The sequence below is a fragment of the Salvelinus fontinalis genome, chromosome 8 (genome assembly GCF_029448725.1).
Source record: "Salvelinus fontinalis isolate EN_2023a chromosome 8, ASM2944872v1, whole genome shotgun sequence".
Classification (NCBI taxonomy): Eukaryota; Metazoa; Chordata; class Actinopteri; order Salmoniformes; family Salmonidae; genus Salvelinus; species Salvelinus fontinalis.
In genome coordinates, this window is record NC_074672.1 from 40543084 (window position 1) to 40567020 (window position 23937).

The window sequence follows — 23937 nt, forward strand, 5'->3', positions numbered from 1 at the left end:
CTGCTCTCTGCCTTGCTGCTCTCTGCCTTGCTGCTCTCTGCATTGCTGATCTCTGCCTTGATGCTCTCTGCCTTGCTGCTCTCTGCCTAGCTCCTTTCTGCCTAGCTGCTCTCTGCCCTGCTGCTCTCTGCCTTGCTGCTCTCTGCCTTGCTGCTCTCTGCATTGATGATCTCTGCCTTGATGCTCTCTGCCTTGCTGCTCTCTGCCTAGCTCCTTTCTGCCTAGCTGCTCTCTGCCTTGCTGTTTTCTGTGTTGCTGCTCTCTGCCTAGCTGCTCTCTGCCTAGCTGCTCTCTGTATTGCTGCTCTCTGCCTAGCTGCTCTCTGCCTTGCTGTTTTCTGTGTTGCTGCTCTCTGCCTTTCTGCTCTCTGCCTAGCTGCTCTCTGCCTTGCTGCTCTCTGCCTTGCTGCTCTCTGCCTAGCTGCTCTCTGCCTCAACGCTCTCTGTCTTGCTGCTCTCTGCATTGCTGCTCTCTGCCTAGCTGCTCTCTACCTAGCTGCTCTCTGCCTTCCTGCTCTCTGCCTTGCTGCTCTCTGCCTAGCTGCTCTCTGCCTTGCTGCTCTCTGCCTAGCTGCTCTCTGCCTCAACGCTCTCTGTCTTGCTGCTCTCTGTATTGCTGCTCTCTGCCTAGCTGCTCTCTGCCTAGCTGCTCTCTGCCTAGCTGCTCTCTGCCTAGCCGCTCTCTGCCTTGCTGCTCTCTGCCTAGCTGCTCTCTGCCTCAACGCTCTCTGTCTTGCTGCTCTCTGTATTGCTGCTCTCTGCCTAGCTGCTCTTTGCCTAGCTGCTCTCTGTATTGCTGCTCTCTGCCTAGCTGCTCTCTGCCTTACTGCTCTCTGTATTGCTGCTCTCTGCCTTGCCGCTCTCTGCATTGCTGCTCTCTGTATTGCTGATCTCTGCCCTGCTGCTCTCTGCCTTGCTGCTCTCTGCCTAGCTGCTCTCTGCCTTGGCGCTCTCTGTATTGCTACTCTCTGCCTTGCTGCTCTCTGCATTGCTGCTCTCTGTATTGCTGATCTCTGCCTAGCTGCTCTCTGCCCTGCTGCTCTCTGCCTTGCTGCTCTCTGCCTTGCTGCTCTCTGCATTGCTGATCTCTGCCTTGATGCTCTCTGCCTTGCTGCTCTCTGCCTAGCTCCTTTCTGCCTAGCTGCTCTCTGCCTTGCTGTTTTCTGTGTTGCTGCTCTCTGCCTAGCTGCTCTCTGCCTAGCTGCTCTCTGTATTGCTGCTCTCTGCCTAGCTGCTCTCTGCCTAGCTGCTCTCTGCCTTACTGCTCTCTGCCTAGCTGCTCTCTGCCTTACTGCTCTCTGCCTTGCTGCTCTCTGCCTTGCTGCTCTCTGCCTTGCTGCTCTCTGCCTAGCTGCTCTCTGCCTAGCTGCTCTCTGCCTTGCCGCTCTCTGCCTAGCCGCTCTCTGCCTTGCCGCTCTCTGCATTGCTGCTCTCTGCCTTGCTGCTCTCTGCCTAGCTGCTCTCTGTCTTGCTGCTCTCTGCATTGCTGCTCTCTGCCTGCTGCACTCTGTATTGCTGCTCTCTGCCTATCTGCTCCTTGCCTAGCTGCTTTCTGCATTGCTGCTCTCTGTATTGGTGCTCTCTGTCTTGCTGCTCTCTGCCTAGCTGCTCTCTGCATTGCTGCTCTCTGCACTGGTGCTCTCTGTATTGCTGCTCTCTGTATTGGTGCTCTCTTCATTGCTGCTCTCTGCCTAGCTGCTCTCTGCCTTGCTGCTCTCTGCATTGCTGCTCTCTGTCTTGCTGCTCTCTGCCTAGCTGCTCTCTGCCTTGCGCTCTCTGCCTTGCTGCTCTATGCCTAGCTGCTCTCTGCCTCAACGCTCTCTGTCTTGCTGCTCTCTGCATTGCTGCTCTCTGCCTAGCTCCTCTCTACCTAGCTGCTCTCTGCCTAGCTGCTCTTTGCCTAGCTGCTCTCTGTATTGCTGCTCTCTGCCTAGCTGCTCTCTGCCTTACTGCTCTCTGTATTGCTGCTCTCTGCCTTGCCGCTCTCTGCATTGCTGCTCTCTGTATTGCTGATCTCTGCCTAGCTGCTCTCTGCCCTGCTGCTCTCTGCCTTGCTGCTCTCTGCCTAGCTGGTCTCTGCCTTGCCGCTCTCTGTATTGCTACTCTCTGCCTTGCTGCTCTCTGCATTGCTGCTCTCTGTATTGCTGATCTCTGTATTGCTGATCTCTGCCTAGCTGCTCTCTGCCTTGCTGCTCTCTGCCTTGCTGCTCTCTGCATTGCTGCTCTCTGCCTTGCTGCTCTCTGCCTTGCTGCTCTCTGCCTAGCTCCTTTCTGCCTAGCTGCTCTCTGCCTTGCTGTTCTCTGTGTTGCTGCTCTCTGCCTAGCTGCTCTCTGCCTAGCTGCTCTCTGTATTGCTGCTCTCTGCCTAGCTGCTCTCTGCCTTGCTGCTCTCTGTATTGCTGCTCTCTGCCTTGCTGATCTCTGCCTAGCTGCTCTCTACCCTGCTGCTCTCTGCCTTTCTGATCTCTGCATTGCTGCTCTCTGCATTGCTGCTCTCTGCCTAGCTGCTCTCTGCCTTACTGCTCTCTGCCTAGCTGCTCTCTGCCTTGCTGCTCTCTGCCTTGCTGCTCTCTGCCTTGCCGCTTTCTGACTAGCCGCTCTCTGTCTTGCCGCTCTCTGCATTGCCGCTCTCTGCCTTGCCGCTCTCTGCCTAGCTGCTCTCTGTCTTGCTGCTCTCTGCATTGCTGCTCTCTGTCTGCTGCTCTCTGCCTTACTGCTCTCTGCCTAGCTGCTCTCTGCCTTGCTGCTCTCTGCCTTGCTGCTCTCTGCCTTGCCGCTCTCTGTCTTGCCGCTCTCTGCATTGCCGCTCTCTGCCTTGCCGCTCTCTGCCTAGCTGCTCTCTGTCTTGCTGCTCTCTGCATTGCTGCTCTCTGTCTGCTGCACTCTGCCTAGCTGCTCTATGCCTAGCTGCTCTTTGCCTAGCTGCTCTCTGCATTGCTGCTCTCTGCCTTGCTGCTCTCTGCCTAGCTCCTCTCTGCCTAGCTGCCCTCTGCCTAGCTGCTCTCTGCCTAGCTGCTCTCTGCCTTACTGCTCTCTGCCTAGCTGCACTCTGCCTTGCAGTTCTCTGCCTTGCTGCTCTCTGCTTTGCTGCTCTCTGCCTTGCTGCTCTCTGCCTAGCCGCTCTCTGCCTAGCTGCTCTCTGCCTTGCCGCTCTATGCCTAGCCGCTCTCTGCCTTGCCGCTCTTTGCCTTGCCGCTCTCTGCATTGCTGCTCTCTGCCTTGCTGCTCTCTGCCTAGCTGCTCTCTGTCTTGCTGCTCTCTGCATTGCTGCTCTCTGTCTGCTGCACTCTGCCTAGCTGCTCTCTGCCTAGCTGCTCTTTGCCTAGCTGCTCTCTGCATTGCTGCTCTCTGTATTGGTGCTCTCTGTCTTGCTGCTCTCTGCCTAGCTGCTCTCTGCATTGCTGCTCTCTGCACTGGTGCTCTCTGTATTGCTGCTCTCTGTATTGGTGCTCTCTTCATTGCTGCTCTCTGCCTATCTGCTCTCTGCCTTGCTGCTCTCTGCATTGCTGCTCTCTGTCTTGCTGCTCTCTGCCTAGCTGCTCTCTGCCTTGCTGCTCTCTGCCTTGCTGCTCTCTGCCTAGCTGCTCTCTGCCTCAACGCTCTCTGTCTTGCTGCTCTCTGCATTGCTGCTCTCTGCCTAGCTGCTCTCTACCTAGCTGCTCTCTGCCTTGCTGCTCTCTGTATTGCCGCTCTCTGCCTAGCCGCTCTCTGCCTTGCTGCTCTCTGCCTAGCTGCTCTCTGCCTCAACGCTCTCTGTCTTGCTGCACTCTGTATTGCTGCTCTCTGCCTAGCTGCTCTCTGCCTAGCTGCTCTCTGCCTAGCTGCTCTCTGCCTAGCCGCTCTCTGCCTTGCTGCTCTCTGCCTAGCTGCTCTCTGCCTCAACGCTCTCTGTCTTGCTGCACTCTGTATTGCTGCTCTCTGCCTAGCTGCTCTCTGCCTAGCTGCTCTCTGCCTTGCCGCTCTCTGCCTAGCCGCTCTCTGCCTTGCCGCTCTCTGCATTGCTGTTCTCTGCCTTGCTGCTCTCTGCCCAGCTGATCTCTGTCTTGCTGCTCTCTGCATTGCTGCTCTCTGTCTGCTGCACTCTGCCTAGCTGCTCTCTGCCTAGCTGCTCTTTGCCTAGCTGTTCTCTGCATTGCTGCTCTCTGTATTGGTGTTCTCTGTCTTGCTGCTCTCTGCCTAGCTGCTCTCTGCATTGCTGCTCTCTGCACTGGTGCTCTCTGTATTGCTGCTCTCTGTATTGGTGCTCTCTTCATTGCTGCTCTCTGCCTAGCCTCTCTCTGCCTTGCTGCTCTCTGCATTGCTGCTCTCTGTCTTGCTGCTCTCTGCCTAGCTGCTCTCTGCCTTGCTGCTCTCTGCCTTGCTGCTCTCTGCCTAGCTGCTCTCTGCCTCAACGCTCTCTGTATTGCTGCTCTAAGCCTAGCTGCTCTTTGCCTAGCTGCTCTCTGTATTGCTGCTCTCTGCCTAGCTGCTCTCTGCCTTGCTGCTCTCTGTATTGCTGCTCTCTGCCTTGCTGCTCTCTGCATTGCTGCTCTCTGTATTGCTGCTCTCTGTATTGCTGCTCTCTGCCTAGCTGCTCTCTGCCTTGCTGCTCTCTGTATTGCTGCTCTCTGCCTTGCTGATCTCTGCCTAGCTGCTCTCTGCCTTGCCTCTCTCTGCCTAGCCGCTCTCTGCCTTGCCGCTCTTTGCCTTGCCGCTCTTTGCATTGCTGCTCTCTGCCTTGCTGCTCTCTGCCTAGCTGCTCTCTGTCTTGCTGCTCTCTGCATTGCTGCTCTCTGTCTGCTGCACTCTGCCTAGCTGCTCTCTGCCTAGCTGCTCTTTGCCTAGCTGCTCTCTGCATTGCTGCTCTCTGTATTGGTGCTCTCTGCCTTGCTGCTCTCTGCCTAGCTGCTCTCTGCATTGCTGCTCTCTGCACTGGTGTTCTCTGTATTGCTGCTCTCTGTATTGGTGCTCTCTTCATTGCTGCTCTCTGCCTAGCTGCTCTCTGCCTTGCTGCTCTCTGCATTGCTGCTCTCTGTCTTGCTGCTCTCTGCCTAGCTGCTCTCTGCCTTGCTGCTCTCTGCCTTGCTGCTCTCTGCCTAGCTGCTCTCTGCCTCAACGCTCTCTGTCTTGCTGCTCTCTGCATTGCTGCTCTCTGCCTAGCTGCTCTCTACCTAGCTGCTCTCTGCCTTGCTGCTCTCTGTATTGCCGCTCTCTGCCTAGCCGCTCTCTGCCTTGCTGCTCTCTGCCTAGCTGCTCTCTGCCTCAACGCTCTCTGTCTTGCTGCTCTCTGTATTGCTGCTCTCTTCCTAGCTGCTCTCTGCCTAGCTGCTCTCTGCCTAGCTGCTCTCTGCCTAGCCGCTCTCTGCCTTGCTGCTCTCTGCCTAGCTGCTCTCTGCCTCAACGCTCTCTGTCTTGCTGCTCTCTGTATTGCTGCTCTCTGCCTAGCTGCTCTCTGCCTAGCTGCTCTCTGCCTAGCTGCTCTCTGCCTTGCCGCTCTCTGCCTAGCCGCTCTCTGCCTAGCCGCTCTCTGCATTGCTGTTCTCTGCCTTGCTGCTCTCTGCCTAGCTGCTCTCTGTCTTGCTGCTCTCTGCATTGCTGCTCTCTGTCTGCTGCACTCTGCCTAGCTGCTCTCTGCATAGCTGCTCTTTGCCTAGCTGTTCTCTGCATTGCTGCTCTCTGTATTGGTGTTCTCTGTCTTGCTGCTCTCTGCCTAGCTGCTCTCTGCATTGCTGCTCTCTGCACTGGTGCTCTCTGTATTGCTGCTCTCTGTATTGGTGCTCTCTTCATTGCTGCTCTCTGCCTAGCCTCTCTCTGCCTTGCTGCTCTCTGCATTGCTGCTCTCTGTCTTGCTGCTCTCTGCCTAGCTGCTCTCTGCCTTGCTGCTCTCTGCCTTGCTGCTCTCTGCCTAGCTGCTCTCTGCCTCAACGCTCTCTGTCTTGCTGCTCTCTGTATTGCTGCTATCTGCCTTGCTGCTCTCTGCCTAGCTCCTCTCTGCCTAGCTGCTCTCTGCCTAGCTGCTCTCTGTCTTGCTGCTCTCCGTATTGCTGCTCTCTGCCTAGCTGCTCTTTGCCTAGCTGCTCTCTGTATTGCTGCTCTCTGCCTAGCTGCTCTCTGCCTTGCTGCTCTCTGTATTGCTGCTCTCTGCCTTGCTGCTCTCTGCGTTGCTGCTCTCTGTATTGCTGCTCTCTGTATTGCTGCTCTCTGCCTAGCTGCTCTCTGCCTTGCTGCTCTCTGTATTGCTGCTCTCTGCCTTGCTGATCTCTGCCTAGCTGCTCTCTGCCCTGCTGCTCTCTGCCTTGCTGCTCTCTGCATTGCTGCTCTCTGCCTTGCTGCTCTCTGTATTGCTGCTCTCTGCATTTCTGCTCTCTGTCTGCTGCACTCTGCCTAGCTGCTCTCTGCCTAGCTGCTCTTTGCCTAGCTGCTCTCTGCATTGCTGCTCTCTGCCTTGCTGCTCTCTGCCTAGCGCCTCTCTGCCTAGCTGCTCTCTGCCTAGCTGCTCTCTGTCTTGCTGCTCTCTGTATAGCTGCTCTCTGCCTAGCTGCTCTTTGCCTAGCTGCTCTCTGTATTGCTGCTCTCTGCCTAGCTGCTCTCTGCCTTACTGCTCTCTGTATTGCTGCTCTCTGCCTTGCTGCTCTCTGCATTGCTGCTCTCTGTATTGCTGATCTCTGCCTTGCTGCTCTCTGCCCTGCTGCGCTCTGCCTTGCTGCTCTCTGCCTAGCTGCTCTCTGCCTTGCCGCTCTCTGCCTAGCCGATCTCTGCCTAGCTTCTTTCTGCCTAGCTGTTCTCTGTCTGCTGCACTCTGCCTAGCTGCTCTCTGCCTAGCTGCTCTATGCCTAGCTGCTCTCTGCATTGCTGCTCTCTGTATTGGTGCTCTCTGTCTTGCTGCTCTCTGCATTGCTGCTCTCTGTACTGGTTCTCTCTGTATTGCTGCTCTCTGTATTGGTGCTCTCTTCATTGCTGCTCTCTGCCTAGCTGCTCTCTGCCTTGCTGCTCTCTGCATTGCTGCTCTCTGTCTTGCTGATCTCTGCCTAGCTGCTCTCTGCCTTGATGCTCTCTGCCTTGCTGCTCTCTGCCTAGCTGTTCTCTGCCTTGCTCCTCTCTGCCTCACTGCTCTCTGCCTAGCTGCTCTCTGCCTAGTTGCTCTCTGGCTTGCTGCTCTCTGCCCAACTGCTCTCTGCCTAGCTGCTCTCTGCCTAGCTGCTCTCTGGCTAGCTGCTCTCTGCCTTGCTGCTCTCTGCCTAGCTGCTCTCTGCCTTGCTGCTCTCTGCCTAGCTGCTCTCTGTATTGCTGCTCTCTGCCTTACTGCTCTCTCTCTCTTGTTAATCTGTCTTGCTGCTCTCTCTCTCTCTCTTGCTAATCTCTGTCTTGCTGCTCTCTCTTGCTAATCTCTGTCTTGCTGCTCTCTCTCTCTCTTGCTAATCTCTGTCTTGCTGCTCTCTCTCTTGCTAATCTGTCTTGCTGCTCTCTCTCTCTTGCTAATCTCTGTCTTGCTGCTCTCTCTCTCTTGCTAATCTCTGTCTTGCTGCTCTCTCTCTTGCTAATCTCTGTCTTGCTGCTCTCTCTTGCTGCTCTCTGCCTTGATGCTCTCTTTCTTCCTGCATTCTGCCAGTGGCCTTGCCGCACTCCGCCTTGCTTCTCCCTGTTCCATCATAGTTTTGTAGCAGCAATTGCCAAATACCTCCGCTTAGCCCTCCGTGCCCCACAGAGTTATGAGAAAGGCAGTGGGTGGATGAGTGATTCTCCCCCTCTGACTGAGGAGATTCCTGGAAACAGCATCAACCAGCAACCCCAGTAGCTAACTCCATAGCTAACTCCAAGGTCAGTAGGCAGCAGTCGTTCCTGCGATATGGTGAAGGATATAATGTGTTTTACTGAACCTCTTCCTCCTCAGACATCAACCTTCTCCTCCTCTACCTCAGTCCTCCTCCTCCTCCTCTTCCTCCTCCTCCTCTTCCTCCTCCTCCTCGTCAGTCATTGTCCTCCTCCTCCTCTTCCCCCTCCTCAGTCCTCCACCTCCTCCTCCATCTGCTCCTACCATTCCAGTGTTAAGTAATTCTGATGCCATCTCTGGCTCTGAGCCTCCACACCTGTCTGCTGCCTCTGGCTTTGAGCCTCAACATCTGTCTGCTGCCTCTGGCTCTGAGCCTCTACACCTGTCTGCTGCCTCTGGCTCCGAGCCTCTACACCTGTCTGCTGCCTCTGGCTCTGAGCCTCTACGCCTGTCTGCTGCCTCTGGCTTTGAGCCTCTACACCTGTCTGCTGCCTCTGGCTCCTAGCCTCTACACCTGTCTGCTGCCTCTGGCTTTGAGCCTCTACACCTGTCTGCTGCCTCTGGCTCTGAGCCTCTACACCTGTCTGCTGCCACTGGCTCCTAGCCTCTACACCTGTCTGCTGCCTCTGGCTCTGACCCTCTACACCTGTCTGCTGACTCTGGCTCCTAGCCTCTAAACCTGTCTGCTGCCTCTGGCTCTGAGCCTCTACACCTGTCTCCTGCCTCTGGCTCCTAGCCTCTACACCTGTCTCCTGCCTCTGGCTCCTAGCCTCTACACCTGTCTGCTGCCTCTGGCTCCTAGCCTCTACACCTGTCTGCTGCCTCTGGCTCTGAGCCTCTACACCTGTCTGCTGCCTCTGGCTCCTAGCCTCTACACCTGTCTGCTGCATCTGGCTCCTAGCCTCTACACCTGTCTGCTGCCTCTGGCTCCTAGCCTCTACACCTGTCTGCTGCCTCTGGCTCTGAGCCTCTACACCTGTCTGCTGACTCTGGCTCCAAGCCTCTAAACCTGTCTGCTGCCTCTGGCTCCTAGCCTCTACACCTGTCTGCTGCCTCTGGCTCCTAGCCTCTACACCTGTCTGCTGACTCTGGCTCCTAGCCTCTACACCTGTCTGCTGCCTCTGGCTCCTAGTCTCTACACCTGTCTGCTGCCTCTGGCTCCTAGCCTCTACACCTGTCTGCTGCATCTGGCTCCTAGCCTCTACATCTGTCTGCTGCCACTGGCTCCTAGCCTCTACACCTGTCTGCTGCCTCTGGCTCTGAGCCTCTACATCTGTCTGCTGCCACTGGCTCCTAGCCTCTACACCTGTCTGCTGCCTCTGGCTCCTAGCCTCTACACCTGTCTGCTGCCTCTGGCTCCTAGCCTCTACACCTGTCTGCTGCCACTGGCTCTGAGCCTCTACACCTGTCTGCTGCCACTGGCTCCTAGCCTCTACACCTGTCTGCTGCCTCTGGCTCCGAGCCTCTACACCTGTCTGCTGCCACTGGCTCCTAGCCTCTACACCTGTCTGCTGCCACTGGCTTCTAGCCTCTACACCTGTCTGCTGCTACTGGCTCCTAGCCTCTACACCTGTCTGCTGCCTCTGGCTCTGAGCCTCTACACCTGTCTGCTGCCACTGGCTCCTAGCCTCTACACCTGTCTGCTGCCACTGGCTTCTAGCCTCTACACCTGTCTGCTGCTACTGGCTCCTAGTCTCTACACCTGTCTGCTGCCTCTGGCTCTGAGCCTCTACACCTGTCTCCTGTCTCTGGCTCCTAGCCTTTAAACCTGTCGCCTGGCTCTATGCCTGTATTCCACACCTGTCCTCTACACCAGTGCTCCTTACATGTCCTCTATTCTTGTCCTCTACAGCTTTCCTCTACAGCTGTCTTCTGCATCTTGTCCTCTACACCTGTCCTCTACACCTTGTCCTCTACACCTGTCCTCTACACCGGTCCTCTACAGCTGTCCTCTACACCTTGTCCTCTACACCTTGTCCTCTACACCTGTCCTCTACACCGGTCCTCTACAGCTGTCCTCTAATGCTGTCCTATACACCTGTGCTCTACAGCTGTCCTCTACAGCTGTCCTCTACACCTGTCCTCTACAGCTGTCCTCTACACCTTGTCCTCTACAGCTGTCCTCTACACCTTGTCCTCTACACCTTGTCCTCTACACCTGTCCTCTACACCTGTCCTCTACAGCTGTCCTCTACACCTTGTCCTACACACCTGTCCCATACACCTGTCCTATACAGCTGTCCTCTACACCTTGTCCTCTACAGCTGTCCTCTACACCTTGTCCTCTACAACTGTCCTCTACACCTGTCCTCTACAGCTGTCCTCTACACCTTGTCCTCTACACCTGTCCTCTACACCTTGTCCTCTACAGCTGTCCTCTACACCTTGTCCTCTACACCTTGTCCTCTACACCTTGTCCTCTACAGCTGTCCTCTACACCTTGTCCTCTACACCTTGTCCTCTACAGATGTCCTCTACACCTTGTCCTCTACACCTTGTCCTCTACACCTTGTCCTCTACACCTTGTCCTCTACAGCTGTCCTCTACACCTTGTCCTCTACACCTTGTCCTCTACACCTTGTCCTCTACAGCTATCCTCTTCACCTTGTCCTCTACAGCTGTCCTCTACAGCTGTCCTATACACCTGTCCTCTCTACCTTGTCCTCTACACCTTGTCCTCTACACCTTGTCCTCTACACCTGTTCTCTACACGTTGTCCTCTACAGCTGTCCTCTACAGCTGTCCTCTACACCTTGTCCTCTACACCTTGTCCTCTACAGCTATCCTCTACACCTTGTCCTCTACAGCTGTCCTCTACACCTTGTCCTCTACACCTTGTCCTCTACACCTTGTCCTCTACACCTTGTCCTCTACACCTAGTCCTCTACACCTGTCCTCTACACCTGTCCTCTACACCTGTCCTCTACAGCTGTCCTCTACACCTTGTCCTATACACCTGTCCTCTACACCTGTCCTCTACAGCTGTCCCATACACCTGTCCTCTACAGCTGTCCTCTACACCTTGTCCTCTACACCCTGTCCTCTACACCTTGTCCTCTACAGCTGTCCTCTACAGCTGTCCTCTACACCTTGTCCTCTACAGCTGTCCTCTACACCTGTGCTCTACAGCTGTCCTCTACACCTTGTCCTCTACACCTGTCCTCTACACCTTGTCCTCTACACCTTGTCCTCTACACCTTGTCCTCTACACCTTGTCCTCTACACCTTGTCCTCTACACCTTGTCCTCTACAGCTGTCCTCTACAGCTGTCCTCTACACCTTGTCCTCTACACCTTGTCCTCTACACCTTGTCCTATACACCTGTCCTCTACAGCTGTCCTCTACACCTTGTCCTCTACAGCTGTCCTCTACACCTTGTCCTCTACAGCTGTCCTCTACACCTTGTCCTCTACACCTTGTCCTCTACACCTGTCCTCTACAGCTGTCCTCCACAGCTGTCCTCTACACCTTTTCCTATACACCTTGTCCTCTACACCTTGTCCTCTACACCTTGTCCTCTACACCTTGTCCTCTACACCTTGTCCTCTACACCTTGTCCTCTACACCTGTCCTCTACACCTTGTCCTCTACACCTTGTCCTCTACACCTTGTCCTCTACAGCTGTCCTCTACACCTTGTCCTCTACACCTTGTCCTCTACAGCTGTCCTCTACAGCTGTCCTCTACAGCTTTCCTCTACACCTGTCCTCTACAGCTGTCCTCTACAGCTGTCCTCTACAGCTGTCCTCTACACCTGTCCTCTACACCTTGTCCTCTACACCTTGTCCTCTACAGCTGTCCTCTACACCTTGTCCTCTACAGCTGTCCTCTACACCTTGTCCTCTACACCTTGTCCTCTACACCTGTCCTCTACAGCTGTCCTCCACAGCTGTCCTCTAAACCTTGTCCTCTACACCTTGTGCTCTACACCTTGTCCTCTACACCTTGTCCTCTACACCTTGTCCTCTACACCTTGTCCTCTACACCTTGTCCTCTACACCTTGTGCTCTACACCTTGTCCTCTACACCTTGTCCTCTACAGCTGTCCTCTACAGCTGTCCTCTACAGCTGTCCTCTACACCTGTCCTCTACACCTTGTCCTCTACACCTTGTCCTCTACACCTTGTCCTCTACAGCTGTCCTCTACACCTGTCCTCTACAGCTGTCCTCTACACCTGTCCTCTACAGCTGTCTTCTACACCTGTCCTCTACAGCTGTCCTCTACACCTGTCCTCTACAGCTGTCCTCTACACCTGTCCTCTACAGCTGTCCTCTACAGCTGTCCTCTACACCTGTCCTCTACAGCTGTCCTCTACAGCTGTCCTCTACACCTGTCCTCTACACCTTGTCCTCTACACCTTGTCCTCTACACCTTGTCCTCTACAGCTGTCCTCTACACCTGTCCTCTACAGCTGTCCTCTACACCTGTCCTCTACAGCTGTCTTCTACACCTGTCCTCTACAGCTGTCCTCTACACCTGTCCTCTACAGCTGTCCTCTACACCTGTCCTCTACACCTGTCCTCTACAGCTGTCCTCTACACCTGTCCTCTACAGCTGTCCTCTACACCTGTCCTCTACAGCTGTCCTCTACACCTGTCCTCCACAGCTGTCCTCTACACCAACACGTAACTATTATCATCTGTTGCTCCACTAACAGGATTCCACAAAGAACAGAATGGAAACTGCTGAGAGTTTTTTATTTATTTAGGTAAATAGGGTCCTCGGCAGACACACAGACACACAGACACACAGACACACAGACACACAGACTAACAGACACACCAACAGACACACAGACTCACCGACCAACAGACACACAGACTCACCGACTAACAGGCATACCGACACACCGACTCACCAACTAACAGATACACCGACTAACAGACACAGAGACTCACCGACCAACAGACACACAGACTCACCAACCAACAGACACACAGACTCACCGACCAACAGACACACAGACTCACCGACCAACCGACACACATACACACCGACTAACAGACACACAGACACACCGATCAACAGACACAAAGACACACCAACTAACAGACACACCGACTAAAAGACACACAGACACACCGATCAACAGACACAAAGACACACCAACTAACAGACACACCGACTAACAGACACACAGACTCACCGAATAACAGACACACAGCTCACCGACTAACAGACACACCGACTCACCGACTAACAGACACACATACTCACAGACACACCGACTCACCGACTAACATACACACAGACACACCGACTAACATACACACAGACACACCGACTAACAGACACACCGACTAACAGACACACAGACACACCGACTAACAGACACACATACTCACAGACACACAGACTCACTGACTAACCGACACACAGACACACCAACTAACAGACACACATACACACCAACTAACAGACACACAGACACACAGACTAACAGACACACAGACTAACAGACGAACAGACACACATACACACCGACTAACAGACACACATACACACCGACTAACAGACACATCGACTAACAGACACACCGGCTAACAGACTAACAGACAAACATACTCACTGACTAACAGACACACCGACTAACAGACACACCGACTAACAGACACACCGACTCACTGACTAACAGACACACAGACACACCAACTAACAGACTCACCAACTAACAGACACACAGACTAACAGACATACAGACTAACAGACACACAGACACACATACTCACCGACTAACAGACACATAGACTAACAGACACACATACCAACAGACACACAGACCAACATACACACAGACTAACAGACTAACATACTAACAGACACACAGCCTAACAGACACAGAGACCAACAGACACACTGACTAACAGACACACAGACACAGACTAATAGAAACACAGACTAACAGACCAACAGACACACAGACTAACAGACGAACAGACACACATACACCGAATAACAGACACACAGACTAACAGACTAACAGACACACAGACTAGCAGACACCCAGACACACAGACTAACAGACTAACAGACACACAGACTAACAGACACACATACACACCGACTAACAGACACATCGACTAACAGACACACAGACTCACCGGCTAACAGACGAACAGACACACATACTCACCGACTAACAGACACACCGACTAACAGACACACAGACTAACAGACACACAGACTCACCAACTAACAGACACACAGACACACCAACTAACAGACTAACAGACACACATACTCACCGACTAACAGACACACCGACTAACAGACACACAGACTAACAGACACACAGACTCACCAACTAACAGACACACCAACTAACAGACTCACCGACTAACAGACACACAGACTAACAGACACACAGACTAACAGACACACAGACTAACAGACGTGCAGACTAACAGACAAACAGACAAACAGACTCACCGACCAACAGAAACACAGACTAACAGACACACATACTCACCGACTAACAGACACACAGACACACAGACACCGGCTAACAGACACACCGGCTAACAGACACATAGACTAACAGACACACCGACTAACAGACACACATACCAACAGACACCCAGACCAAAAGACCAACAGACACACCGACTAACAGACACGCTGACTAACAGACACATAGACTAACAGACACACATACACACCGACACAGACTAACAGAAAAACAGACTAACAGACACACATACTCACCGACTAACAGACACACATACACAGAATAACAGACACACAGACTAACAGACCAACAGACACACAGACACCGACTAACAAACCCATCGCCTAACAGACACACAGAGGACAGCTGATGAGAGGTTACAGGTGTTCTATGTTAAATGGACCAGGCTATCACAGCAGGAAATAATAATTCATGGAGATTTTTGTTGAGGTTGATACATTTTTTGTTAGGGCAAATCGAATAAGCTACAAGTTTACAGGGAAACTCTCTGCAACAACAGAGTGATCAAATTAAGATAGTAGATCTACATCGCATTCGGAAAGTATTCAGACCCCTTGACATTTCTTACATTACAGCTTTATTCTAAAATGGATTAAATCATTTTCTCCTCTCACAATACACCATAATGACATCACAATACCCCATAATGACATCGCAATACCCCATAATGACATCACAATACCCCATAATGACATCACAATACCCCATAATGACATCACAATACCCCATAATGACAAAGCAAAAACAGGTTTTTAGAAATTTTTGCAAAATACATAAAACATTTTCTTTTTAACTATCACATTTTACATATGTATTCAGACTGTTTACTCAGTACTTTGTTGAAGTACCTTTAGCAGTGATAACAGCTTTAAGTCTTCTTCAGTATGATGCTACAAGCTTGACACACCTGTATTTGGGGAGTTTCTCCCAATTTTCTTCACAGATTCTCTCAAGCTCTGTCAAGTTGGATGGGGAGCGTTGCTGCACAGCTATTTTCAGGTCTCTCCAGAGATGTTCGAACAAGTTCAAGTACGGGCTCTGGCTGGGCTACTCAAGGACATTCAGAGACTTGTCCAGAAGCCACTCCTGTGTTGTCTTGGCTGTGTGCTTAGGGTTGTTGTCCTGTTGGAAGGTGAGTCTGAGGTCCTGAGTGCTCTGGAGCAGGTTTTCATCAAGGATCTCTCGGTACTTTGCTCTCTTTCCCTCAATCCTGACTAGTCTCCCAGTCCGTGCCACTGAAAAACATCCCCACAGCATGATGCTGCCACCACCATCCTTCATCGTAGGGATGGTGCCAGGTTTCCTCCAGACGTGACGCTTGGCATTCAGGCCAAAGAGTTCAATCTTGGTTTCATCAAAGCAGAGAATCTTGTTTCTCATGGACCGAGTCCGAGCGGGCTGTCATGTGCCTTTTTACTGAGGAGTGACATCCATCTGGTCAGTCTACCATAAACGCCCGATTGGTGGAGTGATGCAGAGATGGTTGTCCTTCTGGAAAGTTCTACCATCTCGACAGAGGATCTCTGGAGCTCTGTCAGAGTGACCATCGGGTTCTTGGTCACCTCACTGACCAAGGCCCTTCTCCCCCGGATTGCTCAGTTTGGCCGGGCGGCCAGCTCTAGGAAGAGTCTTGGTGGTTCCAAACTTCTTCCATTTAAGAATGATAGAGGCCACTGTGTTCTTGAGGACCTTCAATGCTGCAGAAATGTTTTGGTACCCTTCCCCAGATCTATGCATCGACACAATCCTGTCTCTGTATTCTACGGACAATTCCTTCGACCTCATGGCTTGGTTTTTGCTCTGACATGCACTGTCAACTGTGGGACCTTTATATAGACAGGTGTGTGCCTTTCCAAATTGTGTCCAATCAATTTAAATTACCACAGATGGACTCCAATAAGTTGTAGAAACATTTCAAGGATGATCAATAGAAACAGGATGCACCTGAGCTCCATTTCAAGCCTCATAGCAAAGGGTCTGAATACTTATGTAAATAAGGCATTTCCATTATTTAAAAAAATATTTAGATATGCTAAAAAACGTTTAATTTTGTCATTATGGGGTATTGTGATGTCATTATGGGGTATTGTGATGTCATTATGGGGTATTGTGATGTCATTATGGGGTATTGTGTTTATATTGACGAGGAAACACATTATTTTAAAATCAATTTTAGAGTAAAGCTGTAAAATAACAACATTTGAAAAAAAAATCAAGGAGTCTGAATACTTTCCAAATGCATCAGCCTGTTGTACAATGTTAATTATCTTTACTCTGGGGGTGAACGTTTCTGGAGAGGAAGCTCACTGCATGTACGAATATTCTAATAAAACTAATCTCTGGTGAGCGGAAGCATCCAGAACCACACACTCATGTGCTAATATTTGTATCTGGGCCCTATGGGAGACCACACTGCTTTCATGTTCCTTTTCTACCGAGCCTCTCTCCAACCCTCAGCAGGAATGTCTCATCGCAATGCAGAGAAGATGAATGGGACAGACTAGAGAGGGGGGGGGGGGGGGGGGGGAGGGAGAGGGGACCATAGAGAAGAGTCACCTAGCTGGTCCTGAAACTCAATTCACTACCCACTACCCATAAAGCCTCAGGACAGTACTCAGGAAATCTGTCCCAACCAAATTATCAATAGGAACAAAAAAATATATTTAAACTATTGGAAAGAAACCGGAAAAAAATCAAAGTGAACTTGATATTTGTCTCTAAACAGACAGTACATGGTGGCAGACTATCTGGACACTGTGACTGATAGAAACTGAGGAAAACACTGACTAGGTACAGACTCAGAAAGCACAGCCTGGCCATAGACTGGTCATCACAGGCAAACCTGGTTGCCCAGAGAGGACAGCCTGGGCTCATTCTGCTCCCAGAAAGAGCTGTATTTTCTGTCCAACTGTGACAGATATTCTGACATAAGAAACAAATTCTTTCCCAAAATTATAAAACAATACGATGAACTTGAAAACCTAAAGGATGAAGACAGACTGAAATGCATACTTGGTGAAAAAACAAATGGTGGTGTTTTAGCAGCCAACCTGAGGGACAGCCATTGACAAGTATAGATTGATTATTCATATTATTTTTCATTATTTCCCTCAGATTACACAGACCCACAAAGAATTTGAAAAACAAACCTCTATTGGGTGAAATACCGCAGTCTGCCTTCACATCACCAAGATTTGTGACCTGTTGCCACAAGAAAAGGGCAACCAGTGAAGAACAAACACCATTGTAAATAGAACCCATATTTATGTTTATTTATTTTCCCTTTTGTACTTTAACTATTTGCACATCGTTACAACACTGTATTTAGACATAATATAACATTTGAAACGTGTCTATTCCTTTGGAACTCTTTCTACTGAGTGTAATGTTTACTGTTAATTTGTATTGTTTACATTTTTCACTTGCTTATGCAATGTTAACATATGTTTCCCATGCCAATAAAGCCCTTTCAATTGAGAGAGAGAGAGAGAGAGAGGAGAGAGAGGAGAGAGAGGAGAGAGAGAGAGAGAGAGAGAGGAGAGAGAGGTGAGAGAGGAGAGAGAGAGAGGAGAGAGAGGAGAGAGAGAGGAGAGAGAGAGGAGAGAGAGAGGAGAGAGAGAGGAGAGAGAGAGAGAGAGAGAGAGAGGAGGAGAGAGAGGAGAGAGAGGAGAGAGAGGAGAGAGAGGAGAGAGAGGAGAGAGAGAGAGGAGAGAGAGGAGAGAGAGCAGAGAGAGCAGAGAGAGCAGAGAGAGGAGAGAGAGGAGAGAGAGAGAGAGAGAGAGAGGAGAGAGAGAGAGGAGAGAGAGAGAGGAGAGAGAGGAGAGAGAGAGAGGAGAGAGAGAGGAGAGAGAGGAGAGAGAGGAGAGAGAGAGAGGAGAGAGAGGAGAGAGAGGAGAGAGAGAGAGGAGAGAGAGAGGAGAGAGAGGTGAGAGAGGAGAGAGAGAGAGGAGAGAGATGAGAGAGAGGAGAGAGAGAGAGAGAGGAGAGAGAGGAGAGAGAGAGAGGAGAGAGAGGAGAGAGAGGTTAGAGAGAGAGGAGAGAGAGGAGAGAGAGAGAGGAGAGAGAGGAGAGAGAGAGAGGAGAGAGAGGAGAGAGAGGAGAGAGAGAGAGGAGAGAGAGAGAGGAGAGAGAGAGAGAGAGAGAGGAGAGAGAGGAGAGAGAGGAGAGAGAGAGAGGAGAGAGAGGAGAGAGAGGAGAGAGAGAGGAGAGAGAGGAGAGTAAGAAGAGAGAGGAGAGAGAGAGAGACAGACAGACAGACAGACAGACAGACAGACAGACAGACAGACAGACAGACAGACAGGAGAGAATACTGGTTTTCTTTGTATTGAGGAGCTGAATGTATTCATTGCATTTAGGATTATAAATCTTCCATTATGCAAGAGAAGGACAGAGAAATGGAGGAGGAGGCTGCTGCCTTTTTGCCCCCCAGCAGATCTAAAGGCTGTCCAGATTGCTTGGGGCAGTGGTGCGTGTTTGGGAGGGCGGTGTGACAAAATAGACCAGACGCAAATGTAATCGGGCGACGGACACCCAGAAAATGTGATTGACGCGAACGACCCCGGCCATTCATCTGTCTTATTTCCGCGGCTGTTTTCTTACGCCAATATCGTTTTTATTATTTATATCATTCCCCAACGCCTGAATCCATTAGCTGTGCCAGAGGCTTCTTCTGGGTAAATGTTGCTCCCGCTCTGCATACAGTTCCAGTTGGAATATGTACTGGGTTCCTTTCAATTTACCAACATACAAAAGGCATTCAAATTCAAATCGTGTCATGACAAGCTGCTTTGGTTAACAATTGTGTTTTGGGGGTTTCTGGTAGGACAGGGGGGTGCCTGGGGGATATATAATGACAAAGATTGAGAGTGAAGGCTGGACGTGCCCCTGCTAGTGTATAATGTCCATTCAGCTTCACTCTGGCAGCAAGGCCTCAACCCCCTTTACGACTATGCAGTTTGTGCTCACGAAAACACACATCAAATCACCTATATCCTGTAAACACACATCAGATCACCTATATCCTGTAAACACACATCACATCACCTATATCCTGTAAACACACATCAAATCACCTATATCCTGTAAACACACATCACCTATATCCTGTAAACACACATCAAATCACCTATATCCTGTAAACACACATCAGATCACCTATATCCTGTAAACACACATCACATCACCTATGTCCTGTAAACACACATCACATCACCTATATCCTGTAAACACACATCACCTATATCCTGTAAACACACATCACCTATATCCTGTAAACACACATCAGATCACCTATATCCTGTAAACACACATCACATCACCTATATCCTGTAAACACACATCACATCACCTATATCCTGTAAACACACATCACCTATATCCTGTAAACACACATCACCTATATCCTGTAAACACACATCAGATCACCTATATCCTGTAAACACACATCACATCACCTATATCCTGTAAACACACATCACCTATATCCTGTAAACACACATCACCTATATCCTGTAAACACACATCACATCACCTATATCCTGTAAACACACATCACCTATATCCTGTAAACACACATCAGATCACCTATATCCTGTAAACACACATCACATCACCTATATCCTGTAAACACACATCACATCACCTATATCCTGTAAACACACATCACCTATGTCCTGTGAAGTGAAACACCAGATGATGTATATAATCTCAAGGCATCGAGGGAAGAGGAGATGTATCTTCTTCAGCGTGAACTGACCGACAATATAACAGTGATGGTGATTAACATCTCTGTTTAAACAGGGCTAAGATCTATCATCCCTTGTGATTGATGGTGATTAACATCTCTGTTTAAACAGGGCTAAGATCTATCATCCCTTGTGATTGATGGTGATTAACATCTCTGTTTAAACAGGGCTAAGATCTATCATCCCTTGTGATTGATGGTGATTAACATCTCTGTTTAAACAGGGCTAAGATCTATCATCCCTTGTGATTGATAGACTGACTGTCACAGCAACTATTATTATGTCCGTTGAGATAAGCTCTCATTCCCTAGGGGATGGATACAGCAGAAATTGAGCTAGATACAGTGATTCATAACGAGCGTAGCAGGGGACCTATTGTACACTATGGTGTGTCTGTGTGTGTGCGTGTGCATACCATTGCATGTGTGAGTGATGTGTTGTCAAAGCAAGATGTGTGTGCTGTCCATCCACTGTATTTCCATTTAAACCAACAGTGAGTTGATGTGTCCCCATTCTGTCAATGTACGGAATAGCATCATTCCTGAGTGGTTAGAAACAGGATGGAGGATGGAAAGTAACTTGGAGGTTAAGCTCTGGCAACGTCTGTGGCTATTTTCTGCCCTCCAATCCAACCACATACTATGTACCATCCCAGGCCCCTGTACATCTTTCACCTAGTTGGCTGTACTCAGTGAGAAAGAGTTGGAAACAGAGACATTCCCAGTGGGTAACACTTTCTCTCTCCCGCTCTCTCTCTCTCTCTCCCATTCGCTGTCTCTGTCCCGCTCTCTCTCTCTCTCTCTCTCCCATTCGCTGTCTCTGTCCCGCTCTCTCTCTCTCCCATTCGCTCTCCCACTCTGTTTCTTTCTCTCTCTCTCTCTCTCTCTCTCTCTCTCTCTCTCTCTCTCTCTCTCTCTCTCTCTCTCTCTCTCTCTCTCTCCCATTCGCTCTCTCTCTCTCCCATTCGCTCTCTCTCTCTCCCATTCGCTCTCCCACTCTGCTTCTTTCTCTCTCTCTCTCCCATTCGCTCTCTCTCTCCCATTCGATCTCTCTCCCACTCTATTTCTTTCTCTCTCTCTCTCTCTCTATCTGTCCCCCTCACTCTCTGGCTGGGGAACACTGGACCACTCACACAGACCAAGCCGCTCCTCAAGGAAACACACACACGCACGCACGCACGCACGCACGCACGCACGCACGCACACACACACACACACACACACACACACACACACACACACACACACACACACACACACACACACACACACACACTTGAAGTCGGAAGTTTACATACACCTTAGCCAAATACATTTAAACTCAGTTTTTCACAATTCCGGACAATTTAATCCTAGTAAAAATTCCCTGCCTTAGGCAAGTTAGGATCACCACTTTTTTTAAAGAATGTGAAATGTCAGAATAATAGTAGAGAGAATTATTTATTTCAGCTTTTATTTCTTTCATCACATTCCCAGTGGGTCAGAAGTTTACATACACTCAATTAGTATTTGGAAGCATTACCTTTAAATTGTTTAACTTGGGTCAAACGTTTCGGGTAGCCTTCCACAAGCTTCCCACAATAAGTTGGGTGAATTTTGTCCCATTCCTCCTGACAGAGCTGGTGTAATAGAGTCAGGTTTGTAGGCCTCCTTGCTCGCACACGCTTTTCAGATCAGCCCTAAGCACTAATTTTCTGTAGGTTTGAGGTCAGGGCTTTGTGATGGCCACTCCAATACCTTGACTTTGTCCTTAAGCCATTTTGCCACAACTTTGGAAGTATGCTTGGGGTCATTGTCCATTTGGAAAACCCATTTGCGACCAAGCTTTAACTTCCTGACTGACGTCTTGAGATGTTGCTTCAATATATCCACATAATGTTCCCTCCTCATGATGCCATCGATTTTGTGAAGCGCACCAGTCCCTCCTGCAGCAAAGCACCCCCACAACATGATGCGGCCACCCCCACAACATGATGCTGCCACCCCCACAACATGATGCTGCCACCCCCACAACATGATGCCGCCACCCCCACAACATGATGCTGCCACCCCCACAACATGATGCTGCCACCCCCACAACATGATGCTGCCACCCCCACAACATGATGCTGCCACCCCCACAACATGATGCTGCCACCCCCACAACATGATGCTGCCACCCCCGTGCTTCACGGTTGGGAACGGTGTTCTTTGGTTTGCAAGCCTCCCCTTTTTCCTCCAAACATAACGACTGTCAAACAGTTATATTTTTGTTTCATCAGACCAGAGGACATTTCTCCAAAATGTATAATCTTTGTCCCCATGTGCAGTTGCATACCGTAGTCTGGCTTTTTTTATGGCGGTTTTGGAGCATTGGCTTCTTCCTTGCTGAGCAGCCTTTCAGGTTATGTCGATATAGGACTCGTTTTACTGTGGATATAGATACTTTTGTACCTGTTTCCTCCAGCATCTCACAAGGTCCTTTGCTGTTGTTCTGGGATTGATTTGCACTTTTCGCACCAAAGTACGTTCATCTCTAGGAGAGAGAACGCTTCCCCTTCCTGAGCGGTATGACGGCTATGTGGTCCCATGGTGTTAATACTTGCGTGCTATTGTTTGTACAGATGAACGCGGTACCTTCAGGCGTTTGGAAATTGCTCCCGAGGATGAACAAGACTTGTGGAGGTCTACAATTGTTTTTCTGAGGTCTTTGCTGATTTATTTTTATTTTCCCATGATGTCAAGCAAAGAGGCACTGAGTTTTAAGGTAGGCCTTGAAATACATCCACAGGTACACCTCTAATTCACTCAAATTATGTCAATTAGCCTATCAGAAGCTTCTAAAGCCATGACATAATTTTCTGGAATTTTACAAGCTGTTTAAAGGCACAGTCAACTTAGTGTATGCAAACTTCTAACCCACTGGAATTGTGATACAGTGAATTATAAGTTAAATAATCTGTCTGTAAACAATTGTTGGGAAAATGACTTGTCATGCACAAAGTAGATGTCCTAACCGACTTGCCAAAACTATAGTTTGTGAACAAGAAATTTGTGGAGTGGTTGAAAAACGAGTTTTAATGACTCCAACCTAAGTGTACATTCGATATATACATACATACATACATACATACATACATACATACATACATACATACATACATACATACATACATACATACATACATACATACATAAAGAGACAGACAGATGGATGTGGAAGAACAATGTCATAGGTTATTCTGGCTAAGCCTCGAACAGGCAGGTATAACCGTGGCACTGATTGACCTGACATGAGAAAACAAATCATTGTCTCTTTCTCACTGTCTACACCTCACTGTGTTTCTCCACCACTGGTTCCAGGCATAGCTCTTTGATCGCGAGGTGAAGCAGTTTCCTGTAAAGCCTCCAGAGACGGACCAGGCATCCCAGATGACCGTCACTCATAGCAACACCATGGCAACACCACAGCCATACAGCAACGTGGCTGGAAGAGACTGGAGAGTGAGTGTTTCATACAGACTCATATATCCACAAAGATCGAGGCAAGATAAAAAGGAAAGGATTGATACAGTCTGCTATTACAGCACATGCATTATACGTTTACTGTGTGTATAATCTGTCTCCTCTCATGTATCGCTGCTTGATCACATCTGATCTATTTCTCTCCTTCTGAAGAGCCACTTGATAGGACGGCCTCCTGCTACCACGGTACAGGAAACAGAGGGCAACAACCAAGGGCTCTCTGTCTCTCTCTCTCTCTGTCCGTCTGAGTACTCCGAGGTCAATTCTCACTCTCAGCAGGTACTCCTGAGATTAAATGGAGTCTCCAATTCACACTGTCACTGTGCAATCACCAGGCAAGGAATTGACAACGCACCCAGGCACTCACACAATGTACACGCACACACACACACACACACACACACACACACACACACACACACATATTCAGGATGGCTGCACCAACAATCAAGGAATAAAAATGCATCAGTCA

General features: G+C 50.0%; 1 protein-coding gene across 8 annotated transcripts in view; it reads right to left on the minus strand.

Moving 5' to 3' along the window:
• Positions 1–23937, minus strand: part of LOC129861239 (extracellular sulfatase Sulf-2-like) — a 396100-nt gene that overhangs the window by 120984 nt on the left and 251179 nt on the right. The gene's annotated exons all lie outside the window — the stretch shown is intronic.